Source organism: Natrix helvetica, assembly GCF_964273705.1.
Source record: "Natrix helvetica genome assembly, chromosome: 4".
Taxonomy (NCBI): Eukaryota; Metazoa; Chordata; class Lepidosauria; order Squamata; family Natricidae; genus Natrix; species Natrix helvetica.
Genome location: NC_138550.1, coordinates 55267400 through 55289043, shown reverse-complemented (window position 1 = coordinate 55289043; position 21644 = coordinate 55267400). Strand labels below are relative to the sequence as shown.

The 21644-nt window shown below is 38.3% G+C and overlaps 1 protein-coding gene across 1 annotated transcript in view; it reads left to right on the top strand.

The window, feature by feature from the left end:
• Window positions 1-17232: 17232 nt before the first annotated feature.
• KCNJ6 (potassium inwardly rectifying channel subfamily J member 6) overlaps window positions 17233-21644 on the top strand; it is a gene marked incomplete at its 3' end in the record, with an annotated part of 140597 nt that continues 136185 nt past the window's right edge. The window contains exon 1 of the mRNA XM_081952198.1: window positions 17233-17437. The remainder of the gene's footprint in view (window positions 17438-21644) is intronic.

Sequence of the window (21644 nt, the reverse complement as noted above, 5' to 3'; positions counted from 1 at the left end):
ATTTTGCCTCTGCCTGATATTGCTAGTTGTTCCCTATAAAATTGCTGCTTTCACTTCATTTTTCAGCTATCGATTTATAAACCTGAACTTTATACACACAAGTGTGTGCACATATTCATGTATACATAAATACAAGTCAGAAAAAAAGTATGTTACACATAAATTCTGCCCAAAGAGCAAAAGTTTACTTCATTTCATTTCTACATCCCTTACAAATCAACTTAAAAGTAATCATAATGTTTATACTTGATGGACTCAAAATGCATGAGATCAGGCAGAGAACAATCAGTTCTACCTTCATACACTTATTAGGAGAGTTTTAAAAAAAATATTCCATATTAGGAGTGCAAGTGTTAGGAATGTTAGGAGAATCCAAAGAGTTCTTTATTCAAAAATGTCTCCATTTTTATACTGTATGAGTCAAGGTATCTGTGTTAATTCTCATACAAAATGTTCATTCTCATACTTTCTTCCAGCATTTTGGGTTTCATGTTTTCGATATTTCTGTCAAAGAAACAAATCTTTTTGTTTGTTAGTACTGTCCATTTCATCATGACAGTTGTGGTCTTTAGCTTATTTCATCATCTCCTGGAAATGACAGCCAATAGTTGCAGTCTGCATTCCTTCCCATTTGCTTCCCTTTGGTAGCTGACTTTTGGTTAGCAAAGGATATGTTAGACAAATGTATATATAAATAATATAGGTGAGCAAGGAAATTCTGTGAGTAAAGAATAATAATGATAAAAGTGCACATTTTATATCAGAAGTCGCTCTGCTGTAAAGGTCTTATTCTTTGTTTCTTTTAGAAAATTAATATTAATGTGGATCTTGACTGAATATTGCAACCAAGCGTTTTTCACAATAGCTCAAACTGGTGTACACAGCATCTATGTCTGCAATAATACAATCTATGATGTATAAGCAGGAAGAATCAAGATAGACAAGTTTTATTTTTATTGGAGCTCTTAAGCTGATAGAAGAATTAAGATCAGGTATTCCTATGTTTCTTTCCTAGCACAGATATATTTCAGTGTTTGTTGAAGAAGGTAAAGGGAACTACCTTTGTCATTTCACTTGGTTATTTCTAATCCAAACTGCAAACCATATTCCTGTTACATACTATAATTTTATATTAAAAATGAAGCTAATAAAACCACAATTTTATGTAACTTTCCGAGCACAGTTACTGCTATCAATAATACACAAGATTTGTAGCCCATGGGATGCTGGGGGATTAGTCCATTATTTTTTTAAATGATAACAAGAATAAAGAATTAATATACATGGAAAGAGGAAAGAAGCGACTAGCAACATTGTGTAATCTAATTGCTAGAGCTCTATTTACATGAAACAAAACCCTGCAAGCAATCAGATTTAATCAAACCAAATCAGGAGTGGCTCCCATTTTATATGCCAAAGGTAATTAACAGGGGAAATGATGTATTTCAGGGAATTCAAATATTCAAATATCAAGCTGAGCATTTAGCAGTTTAAACAGGTTTTCTAATCCTCTATTTCAGAATACTGAATTACACACTGATTCAATTAGAAACTGCATTGCAGCGAACAGTTCTTTACACTCAGAAATGTTATGCCTACTCTTGTTTTAGCTATATATATCTTTTATAGATAAATCTTAAAATTATTCTTGATATTAGAATCTTAAAAAAGAAAACCCACAGGCAACTGAGCTGAAAGCAGGTGAAACATGGACCCAGAATTCCTTGAAAATGCATTCCACCAGATGCTCAGGATCATATGTTTATCAGGTTTTTAGGTTTAAGAGAGCAAAGGCTTCAATAAATTCCCCAAAGCACTTAAAATGTAGTTAAAGGTTTTCTTAAAGTAGTTTTGTTTATTTAAGCTGAAACAATGCTGAATTAGTAGTTTAATGTTGAGCAGGAAATATGACAACGATGTTTGATGCAGATAAGGCAATATTGTTGGCTGAGAATCCAAATTATTTTCAATGACTCTTACAATAAATCGCATAATAGTAGAAGGAATATGCATCAAAAAGTTAATGCATGAAAAATTAAGGTAGTTGATTGCCACAGGAAGGCATTTGCAAGTCATACATAAATAGTGAAAAAAATCAATCAAATAGATGAAAAATGGATAGAGAAATTTTAAAGCATGACCTCTGATTAAAAAGGTAGTATATGATCAGTTGTGGAAACTTAATGTTTGCTTGAAGAAATTAAAGTAGCTATATATAAGAACATGTTTCTATCTAATTTGTTACGTGGAAATAAAGTTGGATATGTCAGGAGAAATATAGAATAGGTGGGAATAGGGAACAGCACTATCTTAAGCCTTACGATATTTACCCATGTAGTAGGCTGTATTGCTATTATTCTTCTCATTTTTCCTACTCTCTTCTGCTATTGATATTTTAGGATTTATCACTTGTTGTTTGTATCTTATGACTAATTATTGTAACCATGATTTATGATCTATGGTCTATCACTTTATTGTTTGTATGTACACTGAGAACTTATACACCAGGGACAAATTCCTTGTGTGTTCAATCACACTTGGCCAATTATTCTATTCTATTCTACTCTACTCTACTCTACTCTACTCTACTCTACTCTACTCTACTCTACTCTACTCTACTCTATTCTATTCTATTCTATTTGCAAAGGGAGAGATAGGTGCCAGAATGAATAGAAGCTAAATGAATCCCATTTTGTCCATTTTCATAAGGGAATAATTGCAACCTCTGGATTTCTCTCAGATAGCACCATAAAGAATTACCTTCTTCTTGAAAATAAATACAGAACTCCTCCCAAGAGAACAGGAATCCTGGATCTATTTATTGCATGCAGATATGTAATATTATTAGGCCTAGAATTTTAGGCACATGGATGCAGCGAGCAAAGCCTTGGTTCTTCCATACTGCTGAAAGGAGTCATATGGTACAGATGCTTAATATGGTAAGAAAAAAAACAGAAATAAGAACCCAAACAATGTAAACCTTCACATCCAAAGGGAATTACTTTATTTTAAAATCGATACTCTGATTGTTTTGAAGGTTTTCTTCCTGGCCACCTAGGTGCTTTTTGCAACAAACAGAAATGAATCAAACAAACAGAAAATACAAAGCAGAAAAAGTTGCAAGCAAGCAAATGGATCTTGAAAGAGACTGCATTCACCAGCAGTGGCCTATCACAGCCTGACTGCAGCAATGTGTGGGTGGCTGGCTTGCTCTTCATTTTCCTGCCATTTCTTATACAGCAGCTGTACCACAGAAAGTCCCTCTTCTAAGGTACTCCTGCTGAGCGACTGAGAATGTTACATACTTCAAGGAACACCAACAGCCTTCCTGGACTAATAGACAGCTTGCATCACTCGGCTGAATTGCCTGGCATTCTTCTATAATCCCAGCAATGATCCTTCTGCTTTTTAAATAATGACTTTACTCAAGAGAACTGAACATTGTGGTGCATTTCCGGGAACAAAAAGAACACTGTAATATTATCTTTGCAAATATTCAACTATAGCCCTCTGATCTTTATGTGTTAGAGATCAAAATGTGTCTTTTATTAATTCTCTTATACTAGTGTACTTTCACAATCTCTCCTCTTTAATTCTCAGTGGCAGCCTCAGCCTGCCTGAAAGATGCTGTAGGTCACTTGTGCATGCTGACTTCTTGTATTTACCAATATATTGCCTCTGAACCCAGAGGTTAAGGAATGCAGTAGAAACAGATTCCTGCAAAATGTTGTGTTCTTCAAATATTAGGCCCTGGGAAACAGAAAAGTTTGATATCCATACAGTAGTCCTCAACCTATAACCATTTGTTTAATGAGCATTTAAAATTATGTTAACACTAAATAAAGTGACACATGACTGGTTCTTGCACATATGATCAAAATAACATCCCCACAGTACCACTATCAAAATTTGGACACTGGCGATCAGCATGTATTTACAACATTTGCAGGGTCATATGATTGCTGTTTATGACCTTGCCAGTGGTGCTTCTGCCAAACCAAGTCAACGAGGGCAATCAAGATTTGCTTAATGACCTTGTGATTTGCTTAATAATAGCAGTGATTTGGTTAAAGACAGAAATAGAAAAGGTTGCAAAATCAGACACGGCTCACTTAACAAACATATTGTTTAGCGATAGAAGTTCTGATCCCAATTATCCTTGTAAGTTGAGGATTGTCTGTGTTAATTTCTCACACGTAAAGTATTAGGAAAGTTCTCAATTAAAACAATGGGGTGAATTTGCCTACTATACATGTAGATGTTAAACCTATCTTAGAAAAACAATTCCTCCTCTCTTTCATATTCCATCATGGAGGGACAGCCATTGACCGGACTTTGTTCTCTCCATACCAAAAGGGAAAGCAGTCTTTGTTTTGGGGCGTGGGAAGAGGAGGCTTGCATTTTCACACCCAGTTTGGAAACAGGGCCATCTCTTCATAACTTGTGAAGTATAATAAATCAGTTGATAGTAACTAAGCCAAATCAGCATTGGAGATTTGAAATTTGAAGGTGGCATGATTTGAATTTATGACCTGAAATTCAAGGTGTCAGAACTGCCACCTCACTACCAGTCTGCCATGAACCAAGTGGGGTGGGGGGGACTGGAAGGGAGAGCGAGGGCCTGGGGGAAAGTGAAACTGAACTGTGAGAAGATTTCTCTGTGAGAACTGAGGAAGTCTTCAAGGTTGTTTCTCTGGGAGAAGAATGCCAACATGTAGAGTGACTGTTTTCAAAACATCTTGTTTAAACTTGATTGGGCAATGGGAGATAAACAATGGGAAGGTATCAAGGGAGGAAATCTAACTGGCAAAAATCTGGCATGAATTCTCAGTTCTGGATTTACAATACTGCAATTCACTTGATTTCTAGTAAACTATACCTTTCTCAATAAATGGAGTCAAGGATCATTTTTACTTAGAAGCCCAAGTTGAGGCAGGTCTGACACAAGGGCAGTATGATTCAGTTGGAGTTGCTTTGAGATTCAAGGTTTGGTTCTAAAAAAAAGTTTCATAATGTGGAAACTTCAAAAATCCAGAAGCTGCTTCATTTTGTGGCAGTACTTCCAGGAATGGTAAACTGTTTAAACCTTTAGTCAAGTTTCAGTTGGATATCTTCAGAATTATACTTGCATTACTTTTGCAGAATTTAAAAGTAAGGTCATACTTGAGCCCATATTCAGAGTTCAATGTCAGGAGCCAGTTGCACTGACTTGACAGGACAACCAAAGAGGAATAGCATCCCATTAGCAAAAAGAAGAGCAAAGATTTGTAACTAGTTGCAACAAAGAAACTAAAAGCTGAAAAAAATAATGAAGCCCAAAGAACTGCCAGCAATGTCATTCTAGAGAGTTTAATTTCATTGTCTGACTGCTCACATCAGCATTAGAGGGTCTGTTATACTTTTCAGCCCCTCTCAACGTTTTTGCATATGAAATTATAACTGCAATATTGAATGCTGTGTGTAAGAATCCCAAAAGCTGTAGAAAAGCCTCACATCTCCGAAGTACTTTCTAAAAAGTCCAGAGCACTTTGAAGCTACCCAATCCATCCCTTTGAAGAAGTTTCTGTTTTCATTTACAAACCTGCTTTGATGGATTGATGCAATCAAAGCTTCATCTAATCAAACCATCAATTTACTTTCTTCACACAGCCATAATAGGAATTATGTCATTTTAAAAGATTATTCTATTGTATACAGTGCACAAAGAAGTAGAATAATACGTTTTGGCTTTTACAGGAAGAGAGCTGTGTTAGTCTATAGAGGCAAAAATCAGAAATCTAGTAGCATCTTTCTAACTATCAAATTGCATTAAATGAAAGCTTATATCTTAAAATACATTAGGCAGAATAGATGCTACCAGACTCCTGAAGCTTTGGATTTCTCATTACTGTTCTAAGCTGCAGGGTGCATGGAACATAAAAGCTAACTGCATTTTGGCTTATGCCAGGGTTGGATTTATTTTCTTTTTGGTCAGAATATTGAAATAAAAACAATTCAAAGATGAAATTATAACAAGTTCTAGGAAGGCAGCATGTGATGAATAGGTCAAGAATTACCATTACCAGCAGTTCATTCATAGCTGAGAGGCTTACACAGTGAGTAGCATGAAAAAATGGCTTCCTTTTCCATTAGTACCATTTCACTATTTGTTTAAAAATGTAATTCAGGCTTTATGTGGGCCATTTGCTTTTAATTGAAATGTACATATAAAACCTGAATGGAATAGCTGCAGGTTTGAACAGAGTTATTCATTCAATATAATCTCTGCTTATTAAGATAGACAGTCAAAATGTTCACACAAGGAAGTGTAAGAAACTCTTCTTAAGAAACCTATTTGCTTTTTATATTCTAAGGTGTGAGGAGATGCTGTATAAAATTTCAAAATGGAGTTCTTTGGAAAGTGGGTGTTATCAAAAATATTTGTTTGGTTTTTGGCCTTTCCTGCATTCTTTTTTTTTGTTTCATAAACCATCTAGAATGTAATTTCTCTCAATGGACTGATTTCTGGGTGCTGTGAATTATGGTCAAGTGGCAACATGGGATCTATGCAAAATTGTTCATCAACTGTCTTTTCAGCAAAAGAGTGAAATACTTGGCTGGTGCTCAATATTTAGTGAACTAAATTTGTATTGGTCTTAATCCACCACAGATCAATTGACACATGTAAACCCTGTGAGATCCAGATAATACAAATGTGTGTAAAATAAAACTTCCTTCCTATGGAACGTAATGTAGATGCCATCACACTATCAGTTTTGTTTAAAATATCACCAAGAGCATTATGACTTCTTAGTCCAGGTGCATCGACACAAAATCAATCACAGATACAGTTATAGAGCAAAAGCAATATTTCATCATCTTATTAATCTTCATTAAATTAACCTTCTGAATTCATTCCACTTTTTGTAAATAACTGTTCTGAATAATATTTTTTGTTAATAACGGTTCTGAAATAGTAAAAACGGCCACTTCCCATGCTAATTATCCCCTTAGAGAAGTTAATGTTAAAATAAATTGGCATGGAAAGGAACCACATTAAAAATCTCTTGTCACAGTTGGGCCATGAATGCCAGTCTTGTTGAGTTAGGATTTCCCAAAAGTGCAGGACTAAGAATAACTTCTACAAGACTAAGTTATAGGTGAAAATCAGCACTTTAAATTGCACTTGGAAGCCAGAGCAGTGCTTGCCACACGAGTATAATATGTTCCCAATATCAAGTGCAAATGGCAGATAGACCACTGCATTTTGGACTAACAAGCAATTTTTTGTTGCCTGAGTGAAACTAAATTAAAACCTACCTCACATTACTTTCAGGAGGATCAAGAAATTTCTAGCTTGTGTGGATTGAGACAGTCCAAGATCAGGAAGCATTTCATGAAAAGGATGAAGTCTAGCAATTGGGGGATCATTCCATGGATCAATTGTGCTTTGTGATTGAGCTATAGCTATTTTAATCATGCAGACCTCTAATGAAGCAACTGGGTTATGTTGACTATCAAACTCAAGAAATCTCTTCTGTAATAAACAACGCAGAAGAAAAAGATGACAGATTCTATATGATGGGCAAGATCCTAACTCAAATGGTTTTCATTATAATAATAATAATAATAATATATTTATTTCTTAGCCGCACCCTCTCCCGAAGGACTCGGGGCGGCGTACAACAAAACATTCGAAATAAATATGCAAACAAAACAAACATATAACAAGATACACTAAAATATACATACATATATATATATAAGGAGGAGATCGATTAATAAAAACAATTAAAATACTGTAATTTAAAACCCCTAGAAATTAAATGTAATTAAAATACCCAGTTAAAAAACCCGTCAGGAGCGATATGGTTAAATCAAAGTTGAGCCAGGCCAGCTGCTTGGAATAGGTGGGTCTTAAGCTTAATACGGAAGGAGCGGAGGTCAGAGGTATTCCTAATATCCGGAGGGAGGTCATTCCACAGGGCTGGGCCCGCCACAGAGAAGGCTCTACTCCTAGGCGCCGCCCCACGACATTGTCTAGCGGACGGCACCTGGAGGAGCCCCTCTCTGTGCGAGCGAATTGGTCGCAGGGATGTATGGGGCAGAATACGATCCCGCAAGTAACTAGGTCCTAAGCCATGGAGCGCTTTAAAGATAGTTATCAAAACCTTGAAACGCACCCGATAGGCCACAGGAAGCCATTGACAGACATTGGTGAAAGAGTGAAAGATATATCTTTGAAATCTGTTTACTTGAAAATTTAATTATCTAGACCAGTGACGGCAAACCTTTTTTGGCTTGCGTGCCAAAAGCATGGGGAGTGCAGGGAGGTCACGCATGGGCATACCACAAGCATAATGCAGTGCATGACCCCCAGTGCACATGCGTGCATGACCAGCGCGACCCCCCATTTTTTGCATGATTTTTTCATCCTCCCCAGGCTCCAGAGGCTTTATAGGTGCCTGGGGAGAGTGAAAACAGCCTCCCCCATCCCCCGGAGGCTCTCTGGAGGCTTCAGGAGCTTCCCTGAAGCCTCTGGAGTGCAAAAAACCTGGCCCTACAGGCAAACCGGAAGTTCGGGAAAAGACTTCTGGTTTGCTCGTAGAGCTGGTTGTAGCCCTCGGGAGCCTTAAGGGGCCTTCCGGAAGCTTCCCTGAAGGCTCTGGAGGGCAAAAAACTGACCCCAGGAGAAACCGGAAGTGACATCCGGTTTGTCCATAGGGCCATTTTTAGTCGTCCAGAGTCTTCAGGAAACTTCAGGAGGCTTCCCTGAATACTCCGGAGGACTTAAAATGGCCCTATGGACAAACTGGAAGTGACCTCCGATTTGCTCGTAGGGTCATTTTTTGCCCTCCAGAGCCTTCAGGGAAGCCTCCGGAAGGCCCCTGAAGGCTCTGGAAGGCAAAAACTGGCCTTACAAGCAAAGCGGAAGTCTGTTCCCAAACTTCCAGTTTGCCCATAGGGCTGGTGTTTTGTGCTCCAGAGGCTTCAGGGATGCTCCTGAAGCCTCCGGAGGACCTCCGCGGGGGGAGGCTGTTTTCACCCTGCCCAGGCACCTATAAAGCTTCTGGAGCCTGGGGAGGATAAAAAAATCATGCAAAAAATGGGGGGTCGTGTTGGTCATGCACGCATGTGCGCTGGGGGTTGTGCACTGCATTATGGGTGTGGCATGCCTACGTGCGACCCCTCTGCACTCCCCACGCTTTTGGCACGCGAGCCAAAAAAGGTTTGCCATCACTGGTCTGGATAATTAAATTTTCAAGTAAACAGATTTCAAAGATATATCTTTCACTCTTTCACCAATGTCTGTCAATGAAAACCATTTGAGTTAGGATCTTGCCCATCATATAGAATCTGTCATCTTTTTCTTCTGTGTTCTTTATTACAGAAGAGATTTCTTGAGTTTGATAGTCAACATAACCCAGTTGCTTCATTAGAGGTCTGCATGATTAAAATAGCTGTAACTCAATCACAAAGCACAATTGAATCATAGAAGTGACCTCCAGTTTGCTCATAGGGTCATTTTTGCCCTCCAGAGCCTTCAGGAAGCCTCCGAAGGCCCCTGAAGGCTCTGGAGGGCAAAAACCGGCCCTACAAGCAAACTGGAAGTCTGTTCCTGAACTTCTGATTTTCCTGTAGGGCTGTTTTTTTGCACTCCGGAGGCTTCGGGGAAGCTCCTGAAGCCTCTGGAGGGCCTCCGGAGGGTGGGGGGAGGCTGTTTCCATCCTCCCCAGGCTCCTATAAAGCCTCTGGTGCCTGGGGAGGATGAAAAATGGCCTCAAAAAAAGGCTGATTGCACGCTGGCATGCGCACTGGCCAACTGACAGGGCAGCGCCCCATATGCCCTGACAAATGGCTCTACATGCCACTTTTGGCACGTGTGCCATAGGTTCGCCATCCCGGATCTAGACTGATTTCTAACTGCTACTTTTGAAATACTGTGTATACTATTTTATTATTCATTTCAAATCTCTAGGTGATTACCAAAGTGGACTACTTTAATAATATATATACTACCAGTGCACATAAAAAACAACAACAAAGGAAGTTAGCACCCCACGAAATATCAATTTATTTCAAAACAAATATGATGATAATGATATGCCACCACGTCATATAGCCAAGCAGTCCAAGAGAAAACAAACATCAGTGTAACCTAACCAAATGAAAATGCAATGTGTAACTGCATTTTCCCCCTTCTCAGTAACCAAAGCCTAAATATGCCTAGCTGTTGTGGAATAAAACATGAATTTACACTATTTGTCCGGATTGTCTTTAAAGCAACTCTTTGAGTATCAAGTAGGTATCTCTAGTGAGCATTTTGGAGGCTCTTAGTTCTTGGTATATATGCTTGTTACTGGCTGTTCTACCACAGATCTTTTTGTCTGCTTTCATCGTCTTTTATCTCAAGAAAAGGAGGAAGACCATTAGAGCAAATAAATTTGCTGTGCCCAACATGCTGCAGCCAACTCGCCATGAACAACTTGCCGTGGGACAAGAATTACACTAACATCAAAGAAATAGTGGATTATAATAATTAAAGGAAGGATGCAAAAAGAGGGACAAAATGAAATGTGAATGACAAAAATTAAAATGTGTTTATTTATTTTAAGTAATTAAATTGAATTGGTAAATTGCCCCACTGCAAGTTGTCCCATGGTGAGTTGGCCATGTTATATTAAATAATAATTGTATAAGTTCATTATCTGTTCATTCAAAATTACATTTAAAAAACACCTGATTTAAATAAGAAGTATTATAACAAGACTAAAAATGAATGGCAAACACAGAATACTATTGATGTATTCTTTAAAAGAGGAAAATGAGTACTTATCTCTATCTGTATATGCTTTTTTTTAAACAAAAAGAATTGAATAAATAAGAACTTGGACAAATGTGATCATTCTACTATACTTGATAGCATTTGGCATGAAGATAGAAACAATTCTTAAGAAAGAAAGGATGCCATCTCCCATTCAACAGGTTTTCTAAACCATTTATTTACTGCTAATTCTTACTTTGAAGGACTTATGTGCATTTGCAAAATGATCACTCTAGATCAGATACAAGAGTGATGATGATAGTACGTTTTCCATAACCCACATAACACTAATACTCAAAAACACATCTGGAAGCATTGCCAGCCGAATATAATTCCATTAGTAACAGCTGTGCTCATAACTCACTGAATGTTAAAGTCTGACCTGGGCTTCCAGGCTTCCTACAATTATAGTAATTGAAGCAAATTAGGCAAATGGTTCTCTTTATTAGACCTTTTGGTACATCATTCATTTTGCTTATTAGATGCAACAATTTCTTCCCACTGTTTGAAGAGTTGGTGTATACTTACCTGAGGTCAATGCCACATCAAGTTAGCTAGGTATTCTCTACCTTATGCAAAACTGGATAGCAAAATGAGAGCTGAAGAATATTAGTGACTAACTGATTGAAGAAAAGGAACCCAGAATAAAGGATGCATGTGAAGAATATACAGGGGAAGTATTTTCACCCTGGAACTGAAAATTCAAAAGCCTTTTTTAGTGTCTTTAAATGTCATAGAAGTCTATAAACATGCTATTAAAATAACAAGTATGTAATTTGCTTTTTGACAATCCAGGTGTTATATACATAATGGTGAGGAGGAAGATATATAAACACATAGTTCCCAAGCATGGTTTCCCCCCAGCTCTACATCCTTTTTCCTATCATAATTGGATAATACAAACCCAAAATACTTTCATAAAAACTTAGAGTAATTGATTGAATGGTATCATGTAAGTCTAACAAAATCAGTCCCCCAAAAATTGTAATTACTATTTTAACTAAAAAACTAAAATGTCTGCGTATTCTTCTGGAGTTAATGTATTTTATTACAGTTGGATTGAATGGAAAGTCAAAGCTGAGAATGTATGCCTTTAGTCAGAACATATATTGACTTAAGGGGGGGGAGACTGGGAGGAGTTTAGAAGCATAATTAATTAATGGATTGTCTCTGTGTAAACAGTTCTATTTTTATTGTGCATTTTATAATGTTTATCACAATGTACAATATAAATGGTAATTGTTTTCGTTATTTTTATTATTTCTATTTCTCAAAGAGATGAGTTTGGTTGCAAAGAAAAATATAAAGAATGCTATCTGATTGTTTCAAAAAGCAGTAAGATAGCACAGCAAACCAGAGCAACAATATGTAACAGCTGCTTTTTATGAAACAGACACCCAAAATGTGTATCTAAGGACCACAGATACTACCTTAGAAGAAATGCAGCAGTTAGCAAACACTCCTAGCTACTTTCATTCAATGCAATGATCTTGACATTACTTTAGTTGGCTAGGTCAAGAAATGGACTCCATAAGAAATACTGAAACTACTTTATTGATATGAGCAATAATAAGAGAGTCATGAAAGCCTCACAATGTTTTCCTTTCCTAGCTCTTACATCAAAGAGGGTCACTCTAAGTTTCTTTCGAATGCCTTCTTCCTTCTCTGGGTTTAATTCATGTTTCGCTAACTGCTACATTCCTTCTCGGAAATAGCTGTGGTGGTTCTTCACAACAGGTGATGAAGTTGCATGATGGATTTCATATAAGTGAAAAAAGAAAATGTGTTTTAAAAGGTGTGGGGGTCTTCCAAATAACAAATACTATGTAATTCTTCCAAACAGCAAGATAGTTTTGTGTCAAAATTGTAGTAATACTACCACTTTCTTATACTACAACTGGTATCTAAACTTAGCAGTCCTGATAGAAGTTCCTTCTAGTCTTTGGGAAGATGCATGATGCTCACATGATGAATGTCAATCAGTATTTATAAAAATCAATCTGAGCATCATTTCTTGGATTCTTGACTGTAAACTTCATAGCCTTGACATTCTAACTACCAATCTCTAGACTTTCTACAAAAGAAACGCCAAAGAAAGGGCAAGGGGGATATCCTTCTGGTATGACTCAAATTAGACAGTTTATTTAGCTAGTTTCCACCCACACTTGTCTTTGTTCTCAACTTGTTCTTAGTCTGCTCTGAAAATTTCCCAAACCAGCTGGTACACAATTCCAAAAGATCCTGGAGTTGTGTCCATACAGTAGCAAGGCCTCTCTCCCTCCCTCCCTCCCTCCCTCCCTGTAATTACCTGCCAAAATTATTATCCATCTTAATTCTTTCTAAGTTATCAAATGAAACAAAATTAAGTTAGAGCAAAAATTCAAAGCCAAGTGACAACAAAAACTACCAATTTTAGTACATTCAGACATAAGACATCTGTATGAAACCCTTCCAATTTCATCAAGTTTTCAGCATGTGCAGTTTGCATATTTGTAGCCTTTAAGTTGAAAGTATTCATATGGTAGCCTTGGCTTACAACATCAACATGCTACATATTGTATTTAAAGGTCACATTAGACTATAACAGCCAAATCAAACAATCATTGGTATCTTGCTTATCAGTTTTGACCATGGCAGTAGAACCCCTTCAGAATTGATGATAGAAAATTCCCAGATCTAGAAAGCCCTAAACTCACTGTTACTCAGTCTCACCATAAAGGCCCCATGGCTTCTAGACACTATGAAAAAAATAGATGGCATCACTTGGTAAGCCTGGGTTTGAGAGGTATAGCTAGGTATCAGCATATAGATTATGTTTGACCACAAGCCTTCAGATGACCTCAGCCAATGGCTTCATGCGGATGTTAAATAAGAGCAGATATTCATTTATATTCACACAGCAGAGGTTCTGGGCTAGATCTCTTTTCCCAACTGTCGCTGATCGTGTAGGAAGGAGAAACACTGCAATACTGTGCCTTCTACAATGCCTGAGTCAATCCAGAATACAATGTTTGATGGTATCAAGATCTAAGAAGAGATCAAGGAGATCTATGGGAGTATGTATTTATTTTATTTATTTATTTATTCTTCGCATTTCTAAACCGCCCCCTCTCCCAAAAAGGGACTCGGGGCGGTGTAGAGTCCGCAATAAATAACAGATAAAATACAAATATAAATAGAACTATAAATATATGTATGTATGTGGAGGAGGTTAAAATTAAGAGTACTGTACAGAAGAATAAATATGAGGCTAAAAGCCCTAAAAACAATTAAAACTAAAACATTACCCTTAAAATAACCAGATGAGAATATACTGCCAGGAGTTCATAGATGTAACATTTATAATCATGCCAGGCCAGCTAATCGGAACAGGTGAGTCTTCAATTTTTGTCAGAAGGAGCGGAAGTCCGAGGTGGTTCTAATGTCGGGGGGGAGGTCATTCCAGAGGATTGGGCCCATCACAGAGAAGGCTCTACTCCTCGGCGCCACCCGCTGGCATTGCCTAGTGGACGGCACTTGGAGAAGGCCCTCCCTGTGAGAGCGGATTGGCCGCAGGGATGTATGTGGGAGGATGCGATCCCGCAAGTAGCTAGGTCCTGAGCCATGGAGCGCTTTAAAGATAGTAATCAGGACCTTGAAACGCACCCGAAAAACCACAGGTAGCCAGTGCAGCTCACGCAGGAGCGGTGTTACGTGGGAGTATCTAGACCTCCCCATGATAACCCGCGCGGCCGCGTTCTGGACTAGCTGCAGTCTCCGGGCGCGTCCCAAGGGAAGCCCCATGTAGAGAGCATTACAGTAATCTAGGCGAGACGTCACCAGCGCATGAGTGACTGTGTGTAGGGCATCCCGGTCCAGTAGGGGGCGCAATTGGCGCACCAGGCGAACCTGGTGGAACGCCCCCCTTGCCACGGCTGCCACATGGTCATCCATTGACAGCCGGGCATCTAGGAGGACGCCCAAATTGCGCGCCCGTTCCACAGGGGACAGTAGCTCGTCCCCTATGGCCAGCGATGGTGTCAGCTGGCTGAACCGAGGTGCCGGAAGCCACAGCCACTCAGTCTTGGAGGGGTTGAGTATCAATGTCCAAAACTAGCCTTCTATCTGAAAGACAACTCTGATATATAGAATTTAGCTTAGTGTAGAAAGCATTTTAATTATACAGATTTGGACAACATCCAAAGTTTGGGGTTTTTTCCTAAAATTTGGATCACATTCAAAGTTTGGATTTTCCCCCCTCCTAAAATAAGATTACAATATTTATATTTTAACAGTTTCTTAAACTTGCTACATTATCTTTCAATGAGATTTTTAAAAAATCTTTATTCAAGAATTGAATAATTAGCAACCGTTAATTATTCTGCAATAACCTAATTTTAAGATTGACTTGCTATAGTTCTGACTTAAAGTGACAAATTGATGTAAGATATTCTAATTTGCAGATTTAAATTATTGTTTAATTTAAATTTTTATGATGTTTAATATTCCTTTATTCCTTCTTTCAGTCCTTTCTTGCTTTTTCTTTCTGTTTGTAAAATTAATAGATTATAATTTTTTAAAAAGGAATTAAGAGATCAAAGAGGTCCAGTCTCTCCAGAGATCATCTGACAATCAACCTCAAGCAATGTGTTCCCCATACTATGCACTTGTCTGAAGTCCAGTTAAAACCATTATCATCAGCTTCTTTCAAGACTTTCTGAAGCTGTCACCTGAGAGAGAAGGTTGGAGATAGGACAGAAATAGTTCACTGAAACACAAGGTTGCATATGCATTTCACTGCAGCTTCAGATTCCTTAAACCAGCTTTGCCAATACAGATCCATTCATACAAACACAGAAAAAAGTTGAGGTTATCAGATCTGCTGCTAATCTTCTCCATCCTTCCATTGATAAGTTTGAAGTCAGGGTGTGAAAGTTTGGAGACCCAAAGGGCACCTTTGGCATGCCAGAGGTTCACTCCCCCAAAGTGAATGGGGCCAGAACAAAACATGAAGGTCATGTCATTCCATTCCATTCCAACTCGAAGCTAGCATCCTTTCCTCTCAGACCACACCATTGTACTTGCCCAGAATTTCCCTTGTCCTGAAATACATTCTGCAACACATACATGAAGAGAGAATAGTGTAGAGTGGTATAGCAAACCATGCTGTCTTGGGTAGGCATATATATATAGGCAAACAAAACAATTTTTTGGTCCTTTCAGTACCAACCTTCCCCATCAGGAGAGTCAGTTTGGTATAGGGGCATCAGGCTAGAAACCAGGAAACCATGAATTCTACATCTGGGTTGGACATAAAGCAGGAGGAGCATCATAGCTTCAGCATAACAGCTACTCCCCAGTCTTCTTCTTGTTGTTGTGCCATATCTGTCATCGGACATTGGCAATCATGTTAGCGATCCTATTTTTATCAACAGCCGCACAAAAAAAGTGCTGCTGAGATTTGTCCAAACCAATCCCTTAGATTTTGAAGCCATGATGTTCTTCTCTCTAGAATCCAGCAATCAAGGATTTGCTGCTATTGAATTTGGCGAGTCAGTGTTCATTCTGAACATCAGTATTAAAAGCTGTGAGTTAATGTATTTATGACCCAGGCAGAGTCACACGAAAGTGTACAATGAGGAAAGCAGAGAGCTACTTAAGGGTTGGGATTGGATACCCCTTTCTGTGTTAGAAATTTGACAGTGCTGCATCCTCAGGACTCACTTCAGAAAGAAAAGCCGATTTTGTTCAGTCCAGAGCTTTTCAAGCAAGCTATTAAACCCACCCAGCACATAATTCCTCTTCCTGGATTATGTTCACTTGTGTGGCTTTATTTTACTTTTCTTTTCTAATGTCTTCTCCTTTTCCTTGGTCCTGTGGGACCCACTATATGCAGTACAGAGTTTGGGAGTAGGAGGAGAGGAAATGTGGCTGACTTCCATAAGCCTTATCACACATACTACATATACACAAAGGTTTTGCCTCAGTTCTGTTCCAAGGAAACGGAGAGGCTTGATCGCTCAGGCAGAAAAGTTCCCATTTAGCCTCTTTTTAACTCAAAAGGAAACATCTTACTTTTTAAAGAGGGGCCTGGGGAGCAAGGGGGGGGGCGACTTCCCTATCTTGCATTTCGGCTTGAGCCGCTAGATGGCACTGAATAGAATTTTCTCCTGCTTTGCTTTGTTAAAGCTCTCGCCTGGAGATCCAAGCAGCCACTCGCCTGAAATTGAGTAGAATTCATTGAAACCGCAGGCTTTCGTGACGTGTCCCTGAGTGGTCCATTCTCTCTCTGCCAGCGCTCGGTTCTTCTGGCTCGCTCCACTCCAATCTTTCCCATTCCTGGAGGCGACTCCCGCTGAACTCTGCCTGGGCAAAGCGGGCACCAGTTCTATTCGCCTCGTGTGCCCCGGTCGGCTTCTCGTGGGGAAAACCAAACTGATTGACTGGAGCCAAGACTTCGGCAGGGGATGGAAACTCCCAATAGCAGCGCTGGGTCTCTGTAAAAGCCGGAGATTCTTCCTTCTCGTTTCCTTTTGTTTCTGTTTCTTTCTTAATTTTAACCATTTCATCTTCCATTCTTGAGCGACACATGAGCCTGCTCTGTTCCGAAGGAGAAAAATCATGATCGAGTGAGTGAAAACGTGCAGCAAACAGGTATCGCCGTGCAGTTTATTCCGATCTTGTGCATGTTTCAGAGAAACACACCTTTTGTTCCTGCGACCCTCAACTTGTCATAGTGCACGTGGAAGCATATCCGATCTCAAAGTTATGTTTTTAGGGAAAGGGATGACAGTTACATAACGAAGAAAGCGATCGATTTCCTACTTCTTTATTGACAATTAATAGGACGGGGACGGGGGTGCATGAGAGGCATTTGACCAATTACGATTTCTAACATGTTTCTTCCTTTGTTTGGGAAGCCACGCATTGTTCACCGAAAACAACTGCGTGAAACGGGGTGTGTGCCCTCGGGTGTGTGTACTCCTATCTGTTGTTCTGCTACTGGGGAAATCAATAGTTCCGATCGCTGAACTCCGAGAGCGGCATTTCTGTTTTTTCAGAAAGAGAGGAGGAATCGTGGTTGATTTCTGTCCCCCAGACCCAGCATTGCACGTGGAGGGTGAGAGAAGGGAACTAACCGTTAGAAAATAAATGCAGATAGTTCCGGGTCCGTCAAACTTGTGGTTTTTGACAAAGCCTCTTGGCTTGTGTTCGCCTTGCATGCATACAACATTAAACGGATGTTGTGCGTTTTGGTAATGTAATCGAGGGGGTGTTTCGGATCCTCTTCATTGTTATTTACTTTAAAATCAAGAACAAGTCATTATGATAATTTAGAAGCTGTCAGGTAGATAAGTACCTAAATCAAATTTTATGCAGAGGGTAGGGGAACAAGTAATGATGCAGTTAATGCCAAAAGGCACCTAATGTCCCCTAGATAGGGAAGTGTTTCCACAGGCAGCCTCTACTAGAAAAGATAAGGTTGGGAATGCCACTTTTATTCTGACTAAAGCTAGTGGTCAAATTTTGTTTGATTTCAGCAGTATTGCCAGGCACCCTGAACTTGTGCTGTAGCAGAGTGATCGTTAAACAGTGGGAGAAACATTAAGGAACTAGAGAAGTAAGGCACTGTGACGTAATGACATATAATCATGCCAACCTTAATCCTTTTCTGAATCTTTCAAAGAGGAATTGCATAGGGCTGCAAGCTAGAAGAGTGTTCAGGCTAATGAGGTAGTGCCTAATTTGTCTTGCTCTTAGGAACAGAGCTCACTATCACCATGGCGACCCAGGAATATTAACTTCAGTTCCATGGAACATAGTAAGGACAGGAAATCTTTACTGAGAGCAAATGATGGGGGAATGATGAAATGTTTGCCATCCATAATTTTATAGACACCAACTTCACGATTTAGATATGATGTAAAGTAATAGGATCAAAACAGTCATTAGATATCCAGCCCTCAAGCAAACATAGCAGCGATAAACCAAGGATCAGCACCATGGACAGTGCCAAAAGGAGGTAGCGGTTTTGGTTGGCATACTGTAATTCAATTGCGCATTTCAGACCTGACATTTTCCTAACACTATATGGTAAATGTGTTGATTTCAAAGTAAGTACTCAAATATTTGGCTTATTGCATCTTGTACATGTAGTTTTTAATACACCACTTTAATATAAAGTGATGTAATATCAGAGTAGCTAGCTGAAACTAACAGTAGCTTAAATATCTGGCAAATGAAAACCCCATGAAGTAGAGTTTTTAAGAGTGATAGGAAGATAATTCAGCTGTTCAGTGCTAACTTTTTTTTAGATACCTTCTACCTCTTAAGAAACTGCTTCATTGCACACACTGTAATCACCTAAAGCAGTGTGCATGAAAGCAATGTTATCTGGTCCAATCAAGAAATTAAAAAATGATAATTTCTATTATCAGAGCTACAGGGTTTTTTTCTTTACCTTTGGTAATGGTCACTATGCAGCATTGCTATAAAGATGTTGCTACAACTGGAGAACGACAGGGCCTGGGTGGATAGAAAATGGATCAGAATCAGTTGGACACTTTATCGGGAGATCGGCAAGGACTGGACATTCTAAATTATTTAACACTTTATCAAAAAGGTATCTCTACTCATCTTAAAACCTCAACTGTATACTACTGTATTCTAAAGAACACTTGGGAGAACTAAAAGTGAATTTTGGGCATAAAAGTTATGAATATTGTCCATTGTTGTTTTAAAAAAAATTCTGAGCTATGAATTCTTCAGTACTTAATATTTCCCACATTATCCTCACATTTATTTGTTTATAATATTTATATCCTGTTTTTCCTCCAGGAGGAACTTTTTATTACTGTTACTGCTCTGAGTCCACTTGAATGTATTCAATGGTATATATAATATTATCAGTTTAAAGCTAAGCTACTTACAGGACCTATTAAGTATTTCTCTACAGTTCATCCCATAATCTTGGATGGTCAGTAGGACATCTTTTGCAGATCCTACTATGGATATGCTCAAATTTGGTGATCAGTTGAGATTTCTCTGTCTCGGGACCCATTTTATAGAATAAGTTACTGCTGGAATTGAAGCAAGCCTCAAATTTAGGAGGGTATTTAAAACCATTTCAGATTCAATTCCACAGGTGCTTTTGATTAATAACATAGAACTCTTTAAATTAGTGATATATTTTTCTAGGATTATGACTACAAGCTATTGTGCAATCTAAGTAATAAGCACAACTGCATTAAGGAGTTGCAGGCAAATGCTATTATCACCCTCCTGCAGGCTCTAAATTTACCTTGTTGGAACCGAAACAGAAATGCTGCACAGTACTACCCAAAATGTTTATTATCTGAGACCAATGTTACTGTTTTAACTTTTGTCCTCTATATCTATTATGGTTAGTTTATGTTTTTGTTTTTTAAAGAAAGATAATGAGGTTTTAATGTGCCTAGCAGGTTTCTCATAGCCATTAAGAGAGTAGATGACATAAATGTTTTCTATAAAAATAAATATATCAGGCTCACTTGGTCAATGTCAAAATGCTAGTAAAAAATAAAGAAAACTCTGTGAACTGGAACTCTGACAAACCCCGAGTGATTAAAAACTCACAAGACAAAATCTGACATCTAGATTACTGAAGCAAAAACACAGTGATGGGCAGGAAATACACTAATTGCAAATTACAAAGTAACACTTTCTTTAGATATAAAAAGTAAATATGAAACTATTTTGAAATAACAAAAAATACTTATAGCTCGGGTCTTAGATTTCGGCAGTGATTTGGTCTCCAAGCTTCTTTTAATTTAGTTTCTGAATGTTTCGTTACCAGACAAGGTAACATCAATAGCAGGATATTCTGTTCCTCTTCATCTTAGCTTATAAATGTCTTGTGGCAAATGACTTCTGGCACACAAGCCATTTATAAGCTAAGGAGAAGAGGACAAGAAAATCCTGCTGCTGCCGATGTTACTTACCTAGTCTGATAATGAAACGTTTAGAAACTAAATTGAAACAAGCTTGGAGATAAAACCATTGACAAAATCTAAAAATATTTTATATTATTTTTCATGACATATTCTAGAAAATCTGGAGAAGACTAGAAGACAATGAAATAAAAAATTTTTTGAGGTTACCGCCAGTCTTTTTACTTCTAATTTTTGTCAATTTCTGGACCAAACTTGTTGATTCAGCCATCCTATGATCTTATTACACTGGACTTAAAGATACATCATAGCTGCCCAGAGGAATAGCGAAAGGATCTAATATATGTTAATCTAAGAGCAGAAAAAGAAAAGCACACAAATAAAAAGTTTCAAAATGCCATAAAAACTCATATACCAAATCACACAAATTACGGACTGTGTTGGCAGTGGGACCAGCATGCTACCCACATTGAGAAGAAGTGATGACTCATTGATATATTCATCAATGCCAAAGCAGATGGGTCTAAGGGGATAATCTGAAGACCACAGCAGCAGTTGCATATTACAGTACATTTTCTCTTATTCTTGCTTTGACTTAGAGGATAATCTGCTTTTTCAGTATCAGAACAAAATTTGGAGGATTTGTATCTATAGAGTTTCTGGGTGACATACCTGCAGATATATTGTCAAACTAAGTTGCTTTGCATGGAAAACCAAGCGAAGATTGTATGCAACCTTTGGTTGCCAGATTTTCTTACTTCTGCATCTGTAAATTATATTATGGGACTTGAGAGTTATAGTTGCATACTATGTCAATTTATTATTTGTTTATTCTGTTTTTATACCACTTTCTATTCAAATTATATTAAAGTTAAAGCAACAAATCCATATTTATTTAAAATGGATGGAAGTAAAACAAAATACATGTCCAT